Here is a 23,252-nt window from a genome sequence, read left to right on the forward strand (position 1 = left end):
ATAAATGTGTGTGAAAATTAATCAAGTTCTGTTTAAATTTGGTCACGGTCAATCTGCTACTCTAAGCGTGCAAGTGGCATTTCTATCGTCTGACCTAACGGCAGAAGATAAACACGCCACGATAAGACCACGAGACATATTGCTGACACTCGCCTACTTCGTTAGAGTGATGGTGTGTGTACCGAAAGTCTTACAGTACGCACACTACAGATATAGTCACCAATTATCCCGGCCCAGATTTTAATACTTACCTTGTTTTGGTGATTTTGAATCATCTTCACACGTGCATTTTCACCCGTCCAAATATGCATGTTGCGCAAGTTTAATATGCCGTCTGAACTAAACATGCATTCATCTGTGAATAGCAACAAGCTCGTGGATTGTGGCTGGAGCATGCATTGTTGTAAATACCACTGCGCAAACTGTGTATGTCTTGGGTAGTCCTCCTCCCATAATGCCAGGACTTTCTGCAGATGGTATGGGTGAAGTTGGTGTTTATATAAAACACGCCAAAAGCACTTTTAGCTGTGTACAGTGTCTGTGCCACCTGCCAAGTGTTGATGGCTGTGTCCTCTTTGAACATAGTCACTACGTCCTACTGTTCGAGCCGAGCCTGGACGACCCGCATCACATTTCCGCATCTACCAGACGACAGTCAGTAGACTCATCTATAATTTAGAACCCTTTACTGTATATTTACCCAGCAAAGGTGTTAATCCTGTTACTAGGAAATAACAAACTTATTATACCAATTTAATGCAAAAATATTTTTGACGATGGTGCAATGTGCCCTGTCTTTGTTTCGTGGTCACCAAGATCTCTTGCTTACAGAAACTCCGCCATTAGAGTGAGACGCTGCTCGTTCGAAATAACCAGCATATATGCTGGACTAAAACTCATAGAGCAAATGTAGAGCATTTCTGGCACATGTAAAACGCCTTGAGGGAGGACAGGGTCAACGCAGATACAAACTTCTGAACAGTTGATATGTGTCATTCCATTGCCAGACTAGCACATTCCATGTTTTACCCATAAATGATTTCAAATCACCGCTATCTGAACTCTATTCCTGACAATTCATAAAATAGTTAATGCTTGCCATTAGTAAACTCATTGCCTACCAGGTGTAAGCTGTCTATTTTTGTATTATTTCCTTCTCTTTCCAATGGCTGTTTTGCATGTAATCTTCTCTGTAGTTTTGTTGAATACATGATGAGATAGGCTGGGTGCAGTGACCCATGGCAGTGACTCAAGCCCCCATACACTGGCAGATAAGTCTGCCAACCCGACTACCTGCCAGCCTGCAGTCCATCAGTGCGGTCAGGTAAGTTCCGCCAAACAGTCACCGGCGCCCACACACAGTCGAATGGGTAGGCGAGTGGATCGGCGGATGAGTCAGCGGATCAGTTGGGCTGTGATTGGGCGCCTTTGATGTTTGGTTCGACTGACCACCTGATAGATGCGGCTCAGCTTTCAGAGAAAAGTGCAAGGGGAGGAGACGAGCTGACCCTCGGGGCAGGTAGAGGCCAGCTACTGGTCCGTTGTTAGTGCTGGCACATGCAAGTCACATGCCTGCAGTACCTTACTGAATGCTCCCTGCGCAATACAGGGTCTGTGGTTATGTTCACAGAAATCGTATGGCATAGTGTGCTGAACATGTACACTTGCAGAGTGTCTCAGTTTTTAGACGCAGTGCAATCTGACCAAAACACGCTTCAAAGGAGCCCTGTTTTGCAGCAAGGAATCACCTTCCAAGGATGCTGGGTGAGGAGAAGTCAATGACAGATGAACGTCTCGGTGTTCTGTGACTTGCTACAGACCTGCATTGTGGATAGGAATTCTTTCCTTTCTGCAATATGATAAGGCAAATTCTCGGCGCCGTTACTCGTGGGGTGAATATCCTGTGACCTAAAAGTTGAGACGAGCCTATTGGCTAAAGTACCAAACTTAGCTCAGGAGGGTGAGAGAAACAGGCTTGTTTAAGAACTGCGTGCATGTGTGCATCACGATTGGTTAATGTTGCAGAACTTTTGCTAGGAGGGGAGAGAATTGTCTTTCTACCAAAAATATCATAGGCCACCGTTTTTCAGCGTCTTTTTCATTGGCACACGGGAATTGTGTGGACTTGAGAGAGGAGACCGAAATCAGTGCTGGAAGAGCAAGTACCTCGGCTTGGGACATATCGGAGGGGACATCGTGTGGGGATCGCGAAGAGAACATATGTCTTAGAGACTTCGTCTGGTGCTCCGATACAGAGCTGCTGTGCGGACTATGGTGAGAAATCCCAGCTTGGACGAGAGGGTATGAGAATTACCGTTCGTTTCGTAGACGCCTTGGGTACGATTAGATACATTTCGAATCTAACACTTTTGTAGGGTAACTGAAGGCTCATTCGCGACTCAATCAACAATGTTAGTTACATGAGTAATTTTTGATTCTCCAGGTGGATTCAGGCAATCACTGCCTGACCACAGTTGATTTATCTTCCCTAAATTCACGCATATATTACGTCATCTACCAACCACCTATGCTATCCAGTCTTTCCTGGGGCATTTAAGTGTCATCTACCGATCACCTATGCTATCCAGTCTTTTATGGGGCATCCAGGTGTTGGATTAGTGTTTTATCATGTCAAAAATTGTTAATTTTATGATACTGTGCATTTCTTACGATCGAACAGACTCTGTAATAATTTGTTATTCATGTATCTCAGCAGGGATTGATAATAAACTGGGATTCTTTTGGACCACTGTTTCTTTTAATAATACAACGCCCATGTCGCATGTTTCCTAGGACCACCCCTCTCCTGTTAATTACGCATTGGAGGACACTGTTTTCATTAAGTATATATGAGCTCGTGGGGAGGGATCTAAACATCGGCCAGTCCAACCGATGCGAATCATTCTGACATTCACATGGGTATGTAGGAAGCTCAGCCACACCCTCACACAGTCTATAGATTCTCAAAGTGATGAATATCTTGAACAGCGTGTAGTACGTGCTTGTCATTCTTCTTACTGATCTGTTGGTATGGAAGTCATGTTGGCAGTTTTCGTTCTCATACAATACTGTTTCGTATTTTTTTTTCTTCTGGCGCGTGTCTACTGGAAGTACCTCAACTTTGCATATATAAAATTGGTATGTTTTTGTTTTAGCTATCAGCCCTAAAACTGGATTGACGTTGTCCTATCATGCGAAAGCTGTGATAAATTATAAGTAATCTGAAGTTGGAGTGGGAGGGGGGGGGTGGGAGAAAGGAAAGGAAAGGGAAGAGATTAGTGATGTCAGCTCCATTGCAACACTACATGGCATCAGCGGCGACTAGTGGAAATGTTTGTCAGATTGGCTCTCGAACCTGGAATTACCTGCTTACTAAGCAGTTGCCCCGCTGCGCCCCCGGGACACAGCGTCTATCGCAACAGCGCAGACAGTCTCGCCTCACCTATCCGCAGTCCTCTATGCTCACTGCTCTGAGATTCCTGCAGGAGGCCGGACGTACTTGTGCATGAGTACTGAAGAATATGGATCCATTGCCCATCCAAGCGAATCAGTTAAACACTATGAGATCAGAAGTATCGGGACACCTGGCTGAAAATGACTTACAGGTTCGCGGTGCCCTCCATCGGTAATGCTGGAATTCCAAATCGCGTTTGGCCCATCCTTAGCCTAGATGACAGCTTCCACTCTCGCAAGCACACGTTCAGTCAGGTGCTGGAAGATTTCTTGGGGAATAGCAGCACATTCTTCACGGAGTACCGCCAGAACAGGTATCGACGTCGGTCGGTGAGGCCTGGCACGAAGTCGGCGTTCCAAAACATCCCAAAGGTGTTGTATAAGATTCAGGTCAGGATTCTGTGCAGGACAGTCCATTACTGGGACGTTATTTTCATGTAACCACTCCGCCACAGGCCGTGCATTATGAACAGGTGCTCGATCGTGTTGAAAGATGCAGTCGCCATCCCCGAATTGCTCTTCAACAGTGGGAAGCAAGAAGGTGCTCAAAACATCAATGTAGACATGTGCTGTCATAGTGCCACACAAAACAAGAAGGTGGGCAAGCCCCACCATGAGAAACACGACCACACCATAGCACCACCGCCTCCGAATTTTACTTTTGGCACTACACACTCGCTGGCGGGTGACGTTCACCGGGAATTCGCATTACCCACACCATGCCATCGGGTCACCGCATTGTTTACCGTGATTCGTCACTCCACACAACGTTTTTCCACTGTTCAAAATGGTTCAAATGGCTCTGAGCACTATGGTACTTTACATCTGAGGTCATCAGTCCCCTAAACTTAGAACTACTTAAACCTAACTAACCTAAGAACATCACACACATCCATGCCCGAGGCAGGATTCGAACCTGCTACCGTAGCAGCAGTGTGGTTCCGGACTGAAGCGCGTAGAACCGCTCGGCCACAGCGGCCGGCACTGTTTAATTGTCCGATGTTTACGCTCTTTACACCAAGCGAGGCGTCATTTGGCATTTACCGGCGTGTTGTGTGGCTTATGAGCAGCTGCTTGACCATAAAATCCAAGTTTTCTCACCTCACGCCTAACTACCATAGTACTTGCAGTGGATCCTGATGCAATTTGGAATTCCTGTGTGATGGTCTGGATAGATGTCTGCCTATTAAACATTACAACCCTCTTCAACTGTCGGTGGTCTCTGTCAGTCAACAGACGAGGTCGGTTTGTACGCTTTTGTGCTGTACGTGTCCCTTTACGTTTCCACTTCACTAACACATCGGCAACAGTGGACCTGGGGATGCTTAGGAGTGTGGAGATCTCTCGTACAGACGTATGACACATGCGACACCAAATCACCTGACCACGTGAGTTCCGCGGAGTGTCCCATTCCGCTCTCTCACGACGTTTAATGACTACAGAGGACACTGATATGGAGTACCGAGCAGTAGGTCGCAGCACAATGCCCCTAATATGAAACACGTATGTTTTTAGGAGTGTCCGGATACTGTTGATCGCATAGTGTATGAATGCATGCTTCAAATCCTGGCCAAGGCACAAATTTAAATTCATTTCTTCAGCTTATATTGCCGGCCGGAGTGGCCGAGCGGTTAAAGGCGCTACAGTCCGGAACCGCACGACCGCTACGGTCGCAGGTTCGAATCCTGCCTCGGGCATGGATGTGTGTGATGTTCTTAGGTTAGTTAGGTTTAAGTAGTTCTAAGTTCTAGGGGACTTATGACCACAGCAGTTGAGTCCCATAGTGCTCAGAGCCATATAACCATTTTTTTTCAGCTTCTATCATTATGGAGGAAATGAACAGGGACTGCGGATAGGAGTCAATCGGTGGGAATGTGGGTCGACCATGAGACATATCGAGATTGTCTGTGGAGTTGCGATAAACGCTGTGTCCCGGGGGCGGGTTCGAGTCCTGCTCCGGCACATATTTTCACTCGTCGACCCTGATTCTATGTAATGTATCGTTGCAGTTGACATCACTAACAGTTTCCCTTTCCTTTCCTTTCACCTCCCCCACTTTCAATTTACGCACAAAGAAACGTCCTGGCAGATTAAAACCGTGTGCCGTGCCGAAACTCGAACTCAGGACCTTTGCCTTTCGCGGGCAAGTGCTCTACAAACTGAGCTACCCAAGCACGATTTACAACACATCCTCACAGCTTCAACTTTACCAGTAACTCGTCTCCTACCTTCCAAACTTCACAGAAGCTCTTCTGCGAACCTTGCGAACTAGCACTCCTGGAAGAAAGGATATTGCGGAGACATGGCTTAGCCACAGCCTGGGGGATGTTTCCAGAATGTGCCGGACCGAGACTCAAGCTCTGGACCTATGCCATGTCTCTGCAATATCTTTTCTTCCAGGAGGTTCACAGAAAGATAAAGGTCTTCGCGAAAGACAAAGGTCCCGAAGTCGAGTCTCGGTCCGGCACACAGTTTTAATCTGCCAGGAAGTTTCATATCGGCGCACACTCCGCTGCAGTGTGAAAATCTCATTCTGCTTACAAAGGATCTGCGCCTCTAAGCCCAAAATGCAGATTTGTTCTTCCGATGACATCCTCCTCATTAGTCCCGGCACGGAGACGGAACAGCGAGGACTATTTGAGCTTCGGAATACGTTGAGGTGGCGTTAGTATCGCCTACGTAAGGTATGTAAGGACATTGCACTGGTGCAGCTGTCATTTGTACTCTTATGATTCATGTGAAAAGGTTCCGGCGTCATTACGGCCGCACGATGGAAATTAAGAGACTTTGAATGCTGAATGGTAGTTAGATGGGACATTTCATCAGGAAATTCAATGTTCCGAGATCCACAGTGGGAAGAGTGTGTCGAGAATGCCAAATATCAGGCATTACCACGAACAACGCAGTGGCCGACGGCCTTCACTTAAAGACCGAGAGCAGCTGCCTTTGTGTTGAGTTGGCGGTGCTAACAAACAAGCAACACTGGGTGACATAGCCACAGAAAGCAATGTGGAACATTCGGCGAACTTATCCGTTAGGATAGTTCGAGGGGATCTGAAGTTATCGGGCTATGGCAACAGACGACCGACTCGAGTGCCTTTGCTAAAAGCACTACATCGCCTGCAGCGCCTCTCCTGGACGACTGGAGAACCGTAGCCTGATCAGATGAGTCCCGATTTCAGTTGGTAAGAGCTGAAGGTATGGCTCGAGTGTGACGCAAACCCCACGAAGTCATGGAACCAAGTTTTCAACAAGGCGCTTTGAAAGCCCGTGGTGGCTCCATAATAGTGCGTCTGTGATTACATGAAACGGACTGGGTCCTATGGTCCAACTGAACCGATGATTGACTGGAAATGTTTATGTTCGGCTACATGGAGACCATTTTCAGCCATTTATGGACTTCATGTTCCCAAACAACGATGGAATTTTTATGGATCACAATGCGCCATGACACTGGGTCACAACTGTTCGCGCTTGGTTCGAAGAACTTTCTGGACAATTCGAGTGAATGGACATCCATCAAATATTTATGGGGCATAATCGACAAGTCAGCTCGTGAACAAAATTTTTCACCGCAACACTTTGGCAATTACGGGCGTCTATAGAGGCAGCATGGCTCAGTATTTCTGCAGGGGACTTTGGACGACTTGCGCTGCACTACGCCGTGCAAAAGGAGATCCGACACGATATTAAGAAGCACATAGTGATTTTTGTCACCTCAGTGTATGCGTGGTTTACAGAGACGGACGTCATATGGCAAAGCTGCCGAATTAACGGTGATATTTTCCCCTTGTTTTAGCCTTAGCGAAGTAACGGCGCAGCGAGGCCGTGTTACAAGTCCATAACAATCCATTAGCCAGACTTCCCCTGCAGCTATTGAAAAACCGTGTTGGCTGCCCTCTTCAACAAACTTATATCAGTCTGGGCTCACCATAGGTACCCATACGATGTCGTCGGACAAACTGAACGGCTTGTGTATCGTTGAGACGCACGTCACCTCTCTGTGGCAAAGTTCTTTGTTCGGGAGGGGGGGGGAGGAGTAGGAGGGGGGGGGGCGGGATGAATGGTATATTCTGAAAATTTTTATATTGTCTCTCGATGGTTTGTCTCTGTATTTATTTATGATCTACAGAGGATAAGAATACGTGAAACAAGTAATTAGTATTTGTCAAGAACATTAATCTAAAACATCTTAATAAATAATTAGAAAATGTACTTACAAAACATGCTATTCATATTCTGTTTGGATTATTTTATTAAAAGCTAATGATATTGCGAAACACATACACGCCATGAAAAGATTTGGATCATACTGCACAAAATGTACGTGTACAACACACTTTTACGAGTTTTTCAGTATATTCATAGCGTTTATGTATCTCAGCAGATCATGGTGACCTAATGAAATAATCGAAACAAGATGTACACTACAATCTTTGCCAGCAACTTTTTATCTTGATTTGTTAACATATTGTAAATCAAATGTTGACAAGATTTGGTAACTGAACAGTTGTCTGTACTCTCATCCTCTCCTGGATTCGCTGATAGTGGACTAAGTGCAAACACAGGTTGGACAGTACAATTACTTAAACGCACCTGAAAAGTGTCCCTGAGGTAATGAGACACCGTTCATGACATTTGTGCAACCTACCAAGCACCATGCATCGAAAGTGTTTTAAGATTCTACTTGAATACGGTCAGCAATATACACAAGCTTTGAACACTCTTGTGTTTCACTAACTGTGAACAATCAGACGTTGTTTCAGAACAACTACAAAGAGCGCTGGTGGATGGGATTTTGTACGGTGATCTCGCTAAGCAGAAAAATCTTTAAATCGTTGCTCACGTCTTCTGTCATATACGACACAATAATCTGGTATTTTATACAGAAAACAGACAAAATAATGTCAGAGGGAGAAATGGGTATAAATATACCAGCAGGGTAAATATGTTGCTAAGAAATAGTACGGAAGAAAAGTGCACTGCGACCAAAGATAAAACATTGAAAGGGAAACGAGTAGGACCTGCCATGCTAAGGCCAGTTGACAGATGGAGCTATCAAGACTCAGAATGGATGCTCTCGGAGGGAAAAAAGGAGAAACAGAAGACAAAGCACAGGACGTCGAGGGGAATTGATGATATATGGCGGGCCTTCGTGGCAAAAAAAAAAGACACGAGGCAGTTACCAATGAGGGCTGTTTTCGGACTTCTTGCGAAATAAACGGCTGAAACAGAATTCCTTTGTGCTTTAATCAGCAGGTAACTCATCCTGTTCTATAAGAAACAAATAGTTAGCGATATAGTTTACAGTCCGCCAAAAATCAGAAGAATATTAACAATGTATTAGGTTGGTGCATAATTTTGTTGCTCGAGATTTATCTATCGATTGTCATTTCCATTTGCAGTTCACTATTGCTATTGGAGTTTACATAATGTCATTTTGTCGTTTGCGGAAAATGTAGTGCTAAGTGGAGAAATCGGAAGATTTCCGACATATTCTTCTGTTCTCAGGCAGCCAGAAACATTTGCAGCCTGTATGGGTTCAAATGGCTCTGAGCACTATGGGACTTAACTTCTGAGGTCATCAGTCCCCTAGAACTTAGAGCTACTTAAACCTAACTAACCTAAGGACATAACACACATCCATGCCCGAGGCAGGATTCGAAGCTGCGACCGTAGCGGTCGCGCGGTTCCGGACTGAAGTGCCTAGAACTACTCGACCACAGCGGCCGGCCGTGTATGGGGATAATGTCACTGCACACAGCACCGCAAGGAAATGGTGTTCTCCTTTTAAGGGGGATGATTTTGACATTAGTGACTCTCCACGTTCACGAAGATCTTCAAGGCTTAAACTCATTGAACTACAATTATCAATGTCAGTGATCTCGAGAACTGGCAAATGTGATGAACTGTGATCATTCCCCCATCTTGCAACATTTGAATGCAATAGGGAAGGTTCAAAAATCGAGTAAACGGTTACCGCATTCTCTAAGCCAAAATCATACAGACCAGCGTACAGACCAGCGGATGGCCGTATATGCATGTCTGCTTGCTCGCCATCAGTTGGCTCGTGAACAACATTGGCCATTCCGTCCTGTATCGTTACTCCGCCCGAACAGGCAATGAAGGCTCAACGGTTCCGACCGGCCGCCGTGTTATCCTCAGCCCACAGGCGTCACCGGATGCCGATATGGAGGGTCACGTTGTCAGCACACCGCTCGCCCGGCCGTAAGTCAGTTTCCGAGACCGGAGCCGCTACTTCTCAATCAAGTAGCTCCTCAGTTTGCCTCACAAGGGCTGAGTGCACCCCGCTTGCCAACAGCGCTCGGGAGACCGGATGATCACCCATCCAAGTGCTAGCCCAGTCCGACAGAGCTTAACTTCGGTGATCTGACAGGGACCGGTGTTACCACTGCCGCAAGGCCATTGGCTGTATCGTTACTAGTGACGAGAAATGGTACCTTTAAGCTAACAAAAATAAAGGAATAATTGAGCCCAAACAAAGTAGCAACTCGCTGTACAAAGACCTGCATGCATCCACAAAAGATAATGTTACACATTAGGTGGAACAGTGATGGTATGGTGTACTACGAATTGCTTCCCCGAGGTGTATCCATCACTGGTGACATTTATTGCCAACAACTGAGAGGTCTTGTTAACGCATCCAAGAACGACCAGGAAGATTACGTGAAGTGCTATTTCTCCATGATAACACCCGTCCCCGTTTTGTTAACCCTGCAAAAAAGATAACACAGAAATTGATTGGGAAGTTATTCCGCACCAATTTTACCTGATCTTGTGTGCTCAGATTTTCACCTTTTCCGCTCTCTATCGAACAACCTTCAAGGAACCTTCTTTCTGTATGAAAATGTCCTCTGAACATGGCTCGACGAGTTCTCCTTCTACTTGTGATTTCTACAGTAGCGGAATCGAAAAGTTATACCAGCGCTGGCAGGTTGTTGCAAATAGCGAAGAAGAATATATATTTCTGATGACTAAAGTGTCTGCTATGTACGCGTGTTGTGTTTTGTTAAATTTATGGAGAAATGCCATGAACTTATGCACCAACCCAATGCAAACATTCTATAGGAAGGCTGTGGAAATTCGTTAACTCATTTTTTGAAAGGTAGTGCAGAAGATACGGAAGACAGATATGAGACGATAATGAACCTTGTGGTATTATTTCACAACCGTTTATCTAAGAAAACTCGATGGCGATACTTAACAACAAACTTCTCATTCTGGAAACTCTTTGAACTTTACGAAGATTATTTTCTGATTCCATTGATACAGTATAACCCTTCCGAAATTGTATTTTAGGATTCTTGAAAGAAATCATATTCTGAATGTTGAAATCAAGGGCGATAGAAACTAAATACCATAGTGAATAATAGGTTTTATGGGGGAGCAGCTCATGTGACTAATTTCAAAATTCTTTCTCGTGTGAACAAACGAAGCTGTAGCTTAAAACTGACATTCATTTAAATGACTGATTCGGAAAAAGAGACATGTATTGAGTAGATCCTGGAAGAAAGCAGAACCCTGATTTCCACATACTACTGTAATCCAAAGGCACCAGCTCAGCTAATCTTACTAAAATATTAATCAGACTGTCAAGTCTCCGTAACTTTGAAATAATCACATACCCACAAAATGAGAGAGCAGTTTCAGAATCAGCACAATTATTCCTTTGACATAAGACACTAGATGCACAAAATCCCAGACCTTTTAAATTTCTTGAAAATTTCACTTTTTTATAATCCTAAATCACAGACTGGTTTTAGGGTATAGTAGTGAACTCAAGAAAGTTTGCTAATGCTTTAAGTTACAATCGAGGAGATCTCATATGCAACAGGAAACTTCTTGTAAGTCAGTATTAGCATAAAACAAGAATGAGCTACCGTATTTTTATTAATAAATACAGTTTTATAATTCGTGTGCGGCACTACATCCCTTAAACTAACGGGGAGAGAGACGTCTTTAAGTACATTTTGTATAGTCGCCAAGAGTCACTTCAGAGTGACTTCATGTTATGATATGCCAAGTAGTCCGACATTTTTTTTTATTTTTGTGCAATCCGAAGTATTTTAGTTTGGGAACAGAGTACAAACACTTCCGATGATAATCATCCAGTTGTTATTTAAAAAATAAATTCTGATCTGTTAAAACATTTTGGTCTTGCACATAGCTATAAAACGTGACAGCACAAGTGAACGTCGGGACCAATTACCTGGAATAAAAGGCAGTCACCAAACTCATCACATTACACTGATGAAATCCACTAATTGAATTTTTGGAGTACTGTTGCTATATCGAACGGGGCGTCAGACGTATCAGTCGAATCGAAGCACAGATAACGCCACAACCTGTCAAAAGTGGTCTTCAGGAAGTCCAGAGAAAACATGTAGAACATTTCAGGTGAGTTTGTCTATTATGCTGTTGCAATAGGGGGTAATTTCATCTTGCCAGAACAATTACACTATTGACGATAAATCCTTGGAATTAGTAAATACTATAAAATACGTAGAAGCACCCATCTGGAGCGACCTAAAATGGACTGACCACATAAAACAAACTGCAGCAGAAACAGGAGGCAGGCTGATATTGATGGAAAGAGTCTTCAGGAAATGCCAATCACCCACGAAGGAAGTTGCTTACAGAACACTTATTGGACTGATTCTTGAGTACTCATCATCCTTCTGGAACCCTTAACACGTTGGGTTAATTCAAGTAATTGATACAAGATTCAACACTGTAAGATGCACTGGTATGCACAACCTAAGGACGAAAATAGCTTTTGCATGGTTTGTCACTGCCAGATAAGACAGGTCGATTAAACTTGGACATTATATAGAAACAACGGATACACTATAGTACAGTACAGTGCAGTACAGTGCAGTACAGAAGGCAACTGAAAGAAATACACAATGAAGCGAAAACACATAACGCTGTTATTCAAAGAGAGTTGTCACACGGACGCCACCGCGATTCATAGTGGGTCCCCGGGACATTACAAAAGGTGGGACGTGATTCTCAATAGGGTGTGTGATCACCACGGACCTCAGTGCATGCTCTGCAACGCAATCCCACGCTGGTCACAAGGTTGGAAACGAATCCTTGTGGTAGGACTCTCCATTCGCGACTGGCGCGGGGGGAGAATGGTTGTCGGTTAAGCTCCATATTAGCTCAAAATATTGGATTTATTCGTTGTGGTTAATTCGCGAGTCGTATGTGGGAAGAAGCAGAAAGTTGCCCAACTCCTGCCGACATGTACGCTCTCTGAATTCAAACAGTGAACCTCACCGGGTTGACAACGACTTTGTCATAGCGTCTGCCCCAGAGTTTTGTCGAGCGTCTCCGTAATGCTCTCGCGCCTACTAAACGATCCCGTGACACGGCTTTTCGTCGGAGCTTTTCTGTCTGTTCTATGTATCCGAAGTGGCGAGAATTCCAGACTGACGATCGATACTCAAGAATTAGTCAAATAAGTGCTTCGTAAGCAACTTCCTTCGTGGATGAATTACATTCCCTTAAGGATTTTTCAGTGACTCTCAGCCTACCATCTGCTTTTCCTACAATTTGTTTTATGTGGTCACTGCACTTTAGGTCGCTCCAGATCAGTGGTCATCAAACATTTTAGCTCAAGAGCCAGACCCTAGGGCCGCACATGTACCGACCTCATTATTAATTGGTAACCTACATAAATCAGTAAGTTCCGCCGAATACTGTTCGTTAAAAATAGGCACAATTCGGAACACTTAGTGTGGACTATTCGTTGTTTCGGATTGCTGCCACCTCCAGCAACCCCAAACATGTGACAGCTAACTGCCTGACGAGGTGCTGTGTTGATTATATGAGCGGATGGTTAAATGATGAATAACAGTAATTGTACTTATACACAACATGAGACAAGTTCACAATTTTGTACTTTCTGTTTTGAATGTCTTATGTTCTACTAATTGCATCGTATTACAACAACCTTAGTTTAGTTTCATATTCCTTGCTATAAATATTTTCACACTGAAACCATAATGAAGTCTAGCTTCGAAGGCAGGGTCCTCAATAAAGTAGCACTGAAAGCGCGACAGTTACTAACGTCAGCATACATCCAGAACAGAACTGACTTCATAGACGGAGAATACAGCTGTTCATACAAACATCAAATATTCCAGAAATACAAAAATAACATATTTCATGAATTCATGGAGGTATGTTCCGTCATTTTCAGCTAAATGAAAGGCAGTTTCTTACCATACGCGTTTCGCTTCTTTTATTTATGAAGCATGTAATAAACGTTTCTTGTATTACGTAGTAGTTACAGTATGTTACAACGTTACATCATTTTCTCATGTTTTTCTCTTGTTTTTCAGATAAGAAACAAATTTTGTAGTACAAGTTTCGTGGGGTCGTCTGGAGTTACTTACGATTTTTAATGTTGTTAATCCATACACGTAATCCTGGAGATGTGTTCCTTCGGTCCCCATGCTCCAGCTGGCCGATTATCGCTGTTTACTCACCCACATTTATGACAACACATCACTTGCACTTTTCATTTTGTGATCAACATGTGTGTGTAGTGTTTCCAACTGTTGCTGTGTATTTATTTTTCGGCTTCCGTTTGTGTTGTGTGCGTGGTTTCATATTTTTCATTTGCCTTGTGTGTGTGTTAGTGTGTGAGTGTCTGTATATGTTGTTATGTATTAATGTGTCGTTCCTTGCGGGAGTGTTTTTGTTGAAAAAGGAGGAGGGGGAGGAGTAACACCTCGTTAGAAAACCTTGGTTCTCCTGGCCCGGGTGATAGTACCTCGTGAGGGTCCCTTGGCAGGGAAACGGTGGAGACTTCAACGGCAGTGAAGCGACGATGAAGATTATCAGCCGGCCGAAGTGGCCGAGCCGTTCTAGACGCTACAGTCTGGAACCGCGCAACCGCTACGGTCGCAGGTTCGAATCCTGCCTCGGGCATGGATGTGTGTGATGTCCTTAGGTTAGTTAGGTTTAAGTAGTTCTAAGTTCTAGGGGACTGATGACCACAGATGTTAAGTCCCATAGTGCTCAGAGCCATTTGAACCATTTGAACCTGTTGGTTTCTCTTTACGTTCTGCCCAAACTTGCCTCATTCGTGTGCTGTCTTTCTGCTTCCGCTCTTCGGTCAACTTCAGGTCCTGTTTCTCTTCCTTCCTGTTCGCCCAGTGTTCCTTCAGCCTCTGGCTGTGTTCTCTCGTCTCTGTTCGGCCAATTGTGTTCATTTGTTGTGTGGTGTCTCTGTAGTTTGTTTCTTCTGATCAGGTTCCTAAGGTGTGTTTTGTTTTCTGTTGTTTCCTGTGTAATATTGAGTTGTTCCACGTCATTTCTTACTTCATTCATCCATTTGTTGTTTTTCCTTTGTGCTAACCCAGTCCAAAATCTCTCTCGTTATCTTATGTGGTGCCATTCTGCTGAGGTGTTCGTAAAACTGTAATCTTCGTTTCCTGATTTGGTCTGTTTCTCCCAGGTACTTGAAATTTTCTGTTCTGTGTAGTGTCCCATATTTTGTGTGTAGTGATGGATGTTTTTGGGTGCTCATGGACTGTGTTTTCTCGTATGATATTTGTAGTACGGTCTTGACTGATATTTCGCGTAGTTCCTTTATGGCTCTTTTTGTTTCTGTTTCTCGTACCGTTGCGCTAGACACCTGACTCTTACTTTTCCTAAAAGGACTCCTTTCTGTGTCTTTTCCCATTTCTTCACTATTTTGTCCAGCACTATGTTGAACAGCAATGGCGAAAGGCCGTCGCGTGCCTGACTCCCGTTCTGATTTCGAACAGTTCTGAGAACTCTCCACAGAACTGACTTTTGATGTCGTGTTCGTTAGTGTTTGCTGAATTATGATTAGTGTCTTCCTATCTACTCTGTATTCTTTCAGGATTTTAAAGAGGGTTTCTCTGTCTATTGAGTCGTGCGCCTTCTTGAAGTGATGTTTATGTTCTGTTTGAGTTGCAGTATCATCTTAAGGTTCCATATCTGTTCAGCGCACGACCTATGTCTACGAAACTCAGCCTGGTATTCGCCAATCAGGTGGTCTGTTTGTACAGAGGGTGTATCAGTGCTGTGCGCTATTCTTTCGGTATCTCTTTTGTTTCCCATATCTGTTTCATCCCCCGCCATGAACCATAGACCTTGCCGTTGGTGGGGAGGCTTGCGTGCCTCAGCGATACAGATAGCCGTACCGTAATTGCAACCACAACGGAGGGGTATCTGTTGAGAGGCCAGACAAACGTGTGGTTCCTGAAGAGGAGCAGCAGTCTTTACAGTAGTTGCAGGGGCAACAGTCTGGATGATTGGCTAGTCTGGCCTTGTAACACTAACCAAAACGGCCTTACTGTGCTGGTACTGCGAACGGCTGAAAGCAAGGGGAAACTACGGCCGTAATTTTTCCCGAGGGCATGCAGCTTTACTGTATGGATAAATGATGATGGCGCCCTCTTGGGTAAAATATTTCGGAGGTAAAAATAGTCCCCCATTCGGATCTCCGAGCGGGGACTACTCAGAAGGACGTCGTTATCAGGAGAAAGAAAACTGGCGTACTACGGATCGGAGCGTGGAATGTCAGATCCCTTAATCGGGGAGGTAGGTTAGAAAATTTAAAAAGGGAAATGGATAGGTTAAAGTTGGATATAGTGAGAATTAGTGAAGTTCGGTGGCAGGAGGAACAAGACTTTTGGTCAGGTGAATGCAGGGGTATAAATACAAAATCAAATAGGGGTAATGCAGTAGTAGGTTTAATAATGAATAAAACAATAGGAATGCGGCTAAGCTACTACAAACAGCACAGCGAACGAATTGTTGTGGCCAAGACAGACACGAAGCCGACGTCTACGACAGTAATACAAGTCTATATGCCAACTAGCTCTGCAGGTGATGAAGAAATTGAATAAATGTATGATGAAATAAAAGAAATTATTCAAATAGTGAAGGGGGACGAAAATTTAATACTCATAGGCGACTGGATTTCAGTAGTGGGAAAAGAGAGAGAAGGAAACGTAGTAGGTGAATATGGATTTGGGATAAGAAATGAAAGAGGAAGCCGCCTGGTAGAATTTTGCACAGAGCATAACTTAATCACTTGGTTCAAGAATCATGAAAGAAGGTTGTATACATGGAAGAAGCCTGGAGATACTGACAGGTTTCAGATAGATTATATAATGGTAAGACAGAGATTTAGAAACCAGGTTTTAAATTGTAAGACATTTACAGCGGCAGATGCGGACTCTGACCACAATCTATTGGCTATGAACTGTAGATTAAAACTGAAGAAACTGCAAAAAGGTGGGAATTTAATGAGATGGGACCTGGATAAACTGACTAAACCAGAAGTTGTACAGAGTTTCAGGGAGAGCATAAAGGAACAATTGACAAGAATGGGGGAAAGAAATACAATAGAAGAAGAATGGGTAGCTCTGAGGGATGAAGTAGTGAAGGCAGCAGAGGATCAAGTAGGTAAAAAGACGAGAGCTAGTAGAAATCCATGGGTAACAGAAGAAATTAATTGAAGAAAGGATAAAATATAACAAAGCAGTAAATGAAGCAGGCACGAAGGAATACAAACGTCTCGAAAAATGAGATCGACAGGAAGTGTAAAATGGCTAAGCAGGCATGGCTAGAGGACTAATGTAAGGATGTAGAGGCTTATCTCACTAGGGGGAAGATCGATACTGCCTACAGGAAAATTAAAGAGACCTTTGGAGAAAAGAGAACTACTTGCATGAATATCAAGAGCTCAGATGGCAAACCAGTTCTAAGCAAAGAAGGGAAAGCAGAAAAGTTGAAGGAGTATATAGAGGGTCTATACAAGGGAGATGTACTTAAGGGCAATGTTATAGAAATGGAAGAGCATGTAGATGAAGATGAAATGGGATATATGATACTGCGTGAAGAGTTTGATAGAGCACTGAAAGACCTAAGTCGAAACAAGGCCCCGGGAGTAGACAACATTCCATTAGAACTACTGACAGCCTTGGGAGAGCCAGTCCTGACAAAACTCTACCATCTGGTGAGCAAAATGTATGAGACTGGCGAAATACCCTCAGACTCCAAGAAGAATATAATAATTCCAATCCCAAAGAAAGCAGGCGTTGACAGATGTGAAAATTATCGAACTATCAGTTTAATAAGTCATGGCTGCAAAATACTAGCGCGAATTCTTCATAGACGAATGGAAAAACTAGTAGAAGCTGACCTTGGGGAAGATCAGTTTGGATTCCGTAGAAATATGGGAACACGTGAGGCAATACTGACCCTACGACTTATTTTAGAAGCTAGATTAAGAAAAGGTAAACCTACGTTTCTAGCATTTGTAGACTTAGGGAAAGCTTTTGACAGTGTTGACTGGAATACTCTCTTTCGAATTCTGAAGGCGGCAGGGGTAAAATACAGGAAGCGAAATGCTATTTACAATTTGTACAGAAACCAGATGGCAGTTATAAGAGTCGAGGGACATGAAAGGGAAGCAGTGGTTGGGAAGGGAGTGAGACAGGGTTGTATCCTCTCCCCGATGTTGTTCAATCTGTATATTGAGCAATCAGTAAAGGAAACATAAGTAAATTCGGAGCAGGTATTAAAATCCATGGAGAAGAAATAAAAACTTTAAGGTTCGCCGATGACATTGTAATTCTGTCAGAGACAGCAAAGGACTTGGAAGCGCAGCTAGACGGCATGGACAGTGTCTTGAAAGGAGGATATAAGATGAACGTCAACAAAAGCAAAACGAGGATAATGGAATGCAGTCAAATTACGTCGGGTGATGCTGCGGGAATTAGATTAGGAAATGAGACACTTAAAGTAGTAAAGCAGTTTTGCTATTTGGGGAGCAAAATAACTGATGATGGTCGAAGTAGAGAGGATATAAAACGTAGACTGGCAGTAGCAAGGAAAGCGTTTCTGTAGAAGAGAAATTTGTTAACATTGAGTGTAGATTTAAGTGTCAGGAAGTCGTTTGTGAAAGTATTTTAATGGAGTGTAGCCATGTATGGAAGTGAAACATGGACGATAACTAGTTTGGACAAGAAGAGAATAGAAGCTTTCGAAATGTGGTGCTGCAGAAGAGTGCTGAAGATTAGATGGGTAGATCACATAACTAATGAGGAGGTACTGAATAGGATTGGGGTGAAGAGGAGTTTGTGGCACAACTTGACTAGAAGTAGGGATAGGTTGGTAGGACATGTTCTGAGGCATCAAGGGATCACAAATTTAGTATTGGAGGGCAGCGTGGAGGGTTAAAATCGTAGAGGGAGACCAAGAGATGAATACACTAAGCAGATTCAGAGGGATGTAGGCTGCAGTAGGTACCGGGAGATGAAGAAGCTTGCACAGGATAGCGTGGAGAGCTGCATCAAACCAGTCTCAGGACTGAAGACCACTACAACAACAATCTGTTTCATGATGTTGTGTATGTGTTCTGTGAGATCCGGATCTTGTAGCTTCCAGAACTCCGCGATGACTCCATCCTCTCCTCGTGCTCTATTGTTCTTGAGGTTCTTGTTGATTTCTCTTACTTCTTCTATCAATGGCGGTTAGCTATCTAGGTTTGGTGCGGCTTCCTCCGTGTCCAGTTTATCTGTTGGTTCAAACGGTTCAAATGGCTCTGAGCACTATGGGACGTAACATCTATGGTCATCAGTCCCCTAGAACTTAGAACTACTTAAACCTAACTAACCTAAGGACATCACACAACACCCAGTCATCACGAGGCAGAGAAAATCCCTGACCCCACCGGGAATCGAACCCGGGAACCCGGGCGCGGGAAGCGAGAACGCTACCGCACGACCACGAGCTGCGGACTATCTGTTGGTGATTCTGCGCTTAGGAGTTTCTCGAAGAACTTCGCTAGGAGGTTACAGTTGTTCCTGCTATTGGTCTCTAGTGTGCCGTCCGGTCGACGAAGGTAGAGGTTCGGTGCTTGGTATTTCATCATGTTTTCTCTGAACGTCCTGTAGAAATTCCTCGTATTGTTCCTTGTGATGTCTGCTTCTATCTCTTCTAGTTTCTGTTTGTCGTAGTTTCGTTTTTCTTTACGGATAATTTTACTTGTCCTTTCTTTGACCTGAAAAATCTCTCCAGTTTTCTGGTATCTTGTTGCTATTGAACTTCTTCCATTTGTTGATTCGTCTTTCGATTGCCAGGTCACATGTGTGGTTCCACCAACGGTGTTTCCTGGTTCTCGATGCTACTGCTAATTTCATGGCTTCCTGAAGTTTTCCTGATAGCTGTTCCCAGTTTTGCGTTTTCCTTTCTTAGTTTTCTCCAGTGCTTTCTTTTGGTTGAGTGTTAGATATTCTGGGTCTGGTTTAATGATCTCAGTTTTCTGGTGTTTCCTCTTAGGGATTAGGCGTGTCTTTATCTGTAGTAGGTGGTGATCCGAGTCAAAGAAGCCCTTTCGTGTGTTGATGTTCTTGATTTCGCTCTGCCCTTCTCTTTGTATTATGACGTGGTCTATCTGTCATTCTCTCTTGCCAATTGGTACTTTCCATGTGGTTAGTTTTTGTATGGGCTCCTTGAAGTTCGTTGACATGACTTTGAGGTCATGGATCTGGCAGAATTCTGTCAGGTGTCTCCCGTTTTGGTTTGTGTCACGGTTTGGTGTGTATCTTCCAGTAATGTGTCTACTTTTGTTCTTTTTCCTAGTTTTGCGTTGAAGTCTCCTAGAATAATTTTAGCTCGGTGTGTAGGTATTTTTTTGATTGTCTCCCCCATTACTGTCCAAAAGTCCTCAACGGCGTCCGGGTGCTTCCTGTTGTGGTCATTTGTTGGTTCGTGTGCGTTTATTATCGTGTATGCCGACTTAATTGTCAGTGTGCTGATTCTTTCGTTATGCGATGTTTAAGACTATTACTGCGTCTGTGAACGTCCTGTGTAATGCGAATCCTGTGCCATAGAGCCTGTGGTTCTACCTGTGTACAGATAGTTTTCCCTTGTATATTCTGTAGTTCCGTGTTGAAATGATCTGGGAATCTTGATTCTTGTAGTGCACAAATTTTGATAGGAGGCATGCCCTTATCCGCCACCTGGTAAGGCGCTCGGTTGCGGATCTATCAACCACACTGGGTATATATATATATATATATATATATATATATATATGGAGAGAGAGGGGGGGGGGGGAGAAGAGAGAGAGAGAGAGAGAGAGAGAGAGAGAGAGAGCACACCAGTCAATAACGCTAACCATTACACTACACTAGTACAAAACAGTTCATGACAATATGAACCACATTTTAAGACGACCGTCTCTATTAATGCGCTTTCCCGAATAAATGTTACTTGTGTTGGAAATTTATACCATAGCACCTAATCGGTACAAGTCGCGCACATCTGCGTATCTGTATTCGAAGCAAATAATAAAGCATACCTCTCTCACATCGACTAATCCCGCTGTGGCCACTCCACTTACCTGATGTAAGCGGCCAACTTACTTAGTTCACGGCCGATTTTCCAACATCACTCAAATTTAACGGCACCTTAAAATACTACTGTCTCCGTATTTTTGTTATTAAGCAGTAAACCTACACTCTTAAGAAGCTCATAACGTTAGTTGAAGTTTTTAGATTCACCTGTTAGCTCCTAGATGCAATTATTATGGAACACGGCTTAGAAACGCAGGCCACAAGAATAGTTCATTCCTGATGGTTACTCCTGCGTATTTTGTAGTAGTTACTGTTTCCAATGACACGTCGCCCATAGTGTAGGCGTTAGCTGGAAATGAAAGCCTCCCCTACTACAGTGGCATTCAAATCACTCTGTGGTGGGGACATCCGTAGCTGTGGTAGTACATTTTGCAGCAAGAACTCCGCAAACAGCTGTATCTTGAAACAATTTCATTAAGACACTACCGGTTTCGTGGCTTATAGCCACATCATCAGCTGCAAACAAAAATCAAAACGTTTTGTCAAAATTTGTGTAACGAAGCTCCAGCTTCCAGAGTTCGCTTAGAGAACGGGCGGGCAACAGGCGGCCCGCGGGCCGGGTCCGACCCGTGATTGGTTTCAATCCAAGCCGCTGAAGAAACTCGTGGGAAGGAGGGCGAGGCGTCTGCATTGTACTCAGCCCGGAACGCATTTTTAGATATTTCTGCAGACGCTCGAATCGCCTAGGGGTTCACAGTTTATGGCGCAGACCTCTGAAAGTTTTGCTTACTTCGTGCATGTGTAATGCCTTTTCGCCGTCACTGGATTTGATCAATACAGAGAAACACATTTTCAGACAGTTAAGACCCATGCGCTCTTATGTATGCGGAGATTCTGGCAAATAGCTCACTACCTTGAAGGGGTGAGGGGGATAGTAGTCGAGAACGGCACGAAAATTATCGACTATTCGCGAAATACGCCGATCTGAACAACGGCAGCAGGAACCACAACTATGTTAACAGTCTAATTATCTGTTATCGGTTCACGCGTAAAGTTCTGTTAACTAGTTGTGCGACAATTCGTAAATGTATTTCCGTGCGTCTTTACTGAGTTCATTCGCAAAAGTCTGGCATTAAGAAAAGTTGATGCTGAATGTTAGCAATTCCAGGAGATATGCACAGAGGATTATTTATTTTCAATACAATGATGCAGATTCTGAATGAATCACTTTTCTGCGATATATTGCTCAACAATAGCTTAAAGGGCAACTGCGGGAAGACAAAATTGACATATTAATTTATAATTTGGACAAGCAACTGCAATCGTTTGCCAACCGAGAACACAAGGCGGCAATTCGGTTAACGCTAGTTTTTAGTGAGAAGAAAAACTGTCAGATCGTCAAAGCCTTTGCTAAACGCGAAATCGTAAAGTAGTGGCTCTTGGACGATGCATATATACTAGGAGGTCCCAACAAATATAAAAACAGTTCGAACAAATAACTTTATTGGAACGAACGGCTGTTCGAGGAATCGGTATGGTGACTGATTAAATCAAAAATTTGCTATGACCATGCTGCAAATTCGAAATGTTTGCGATCGGTTTGGGTCAACAGCTCTGATTTGTCAGACTCAGCTCAGTCAGCAAGTTTAGTTCTGTGGAATACGAACGGATACCCAAAAGAAAGCGAACTAACTTTTTGATGGGCAGAGCTTTTGTAGTGCCGTGTTTTGCCGCTAGGAGCACGTAGAGCGAACACTCCGGAGTCAAAAGCCGAGTGCCGTCGCTGAAGAAGGCCAGGACTGGTTTCGGCAGACTCTTTTGCGTGATTGCCGTATTTGCAAAGGCTGATTTTCGTGAACAGCGTGCAGTGATGAAATTCTGCTCTTTGCTCAGAAAAAGTGGTACAGCAAGTCTTGAAATGTTAGAAACGACACACCAGAACGATGCTATGGGGAAAGCTGAAGTGTCTGAGTGATTTTTCCGTTTCAAATATGGCCGTCCTTCCACGGCCCACACACATGAAAATGTTGAAAACATTCGTGCAACCATCAACGAAGGTCGACGACGGACCATTCAAAAAAATAGGCGAACCGTTTGGGAGTGAAAAGAGTGGCTGCCAAATTCATGCCACGACTGCTAACTGCTGAACAAAAAAATGGCTCTGAGCACTATGGGACTTAACATCTATGGTCATCAGTCCCCTAGAACTTAGAACTACTTAAACCTAACTAACCTAAGGACAGCACACAACACCCAGCTATCACGAGGCAGAGAAAATCCCTGACCCCGCCGGGAATCGAACCCGGGCGTGGGAAGCGAGAACGCTACCGCACGACCACGAGATGCGGGCTAACTGCTGAACAAAAACAAAGCATGTTGTATTTGGAAAGAAGAGTCCCTAAATGACACAAACTTTTTTAAAAA

Source organism: Schistocerca piceifrons, chromosome 7, assembly GCF_021461385.2.
Source record: "Schistocerca piceifrons isolate TAMUIC-IGC-003096 chromosome 7, iqSchPice1.1, whole genome shotgun sequence".
NCBI lineage: Eukaryota > Metazoa > Arthropoda > Insecta > Orthoptera > Acrididae > Schistocerca > Schistocerca piceifrons.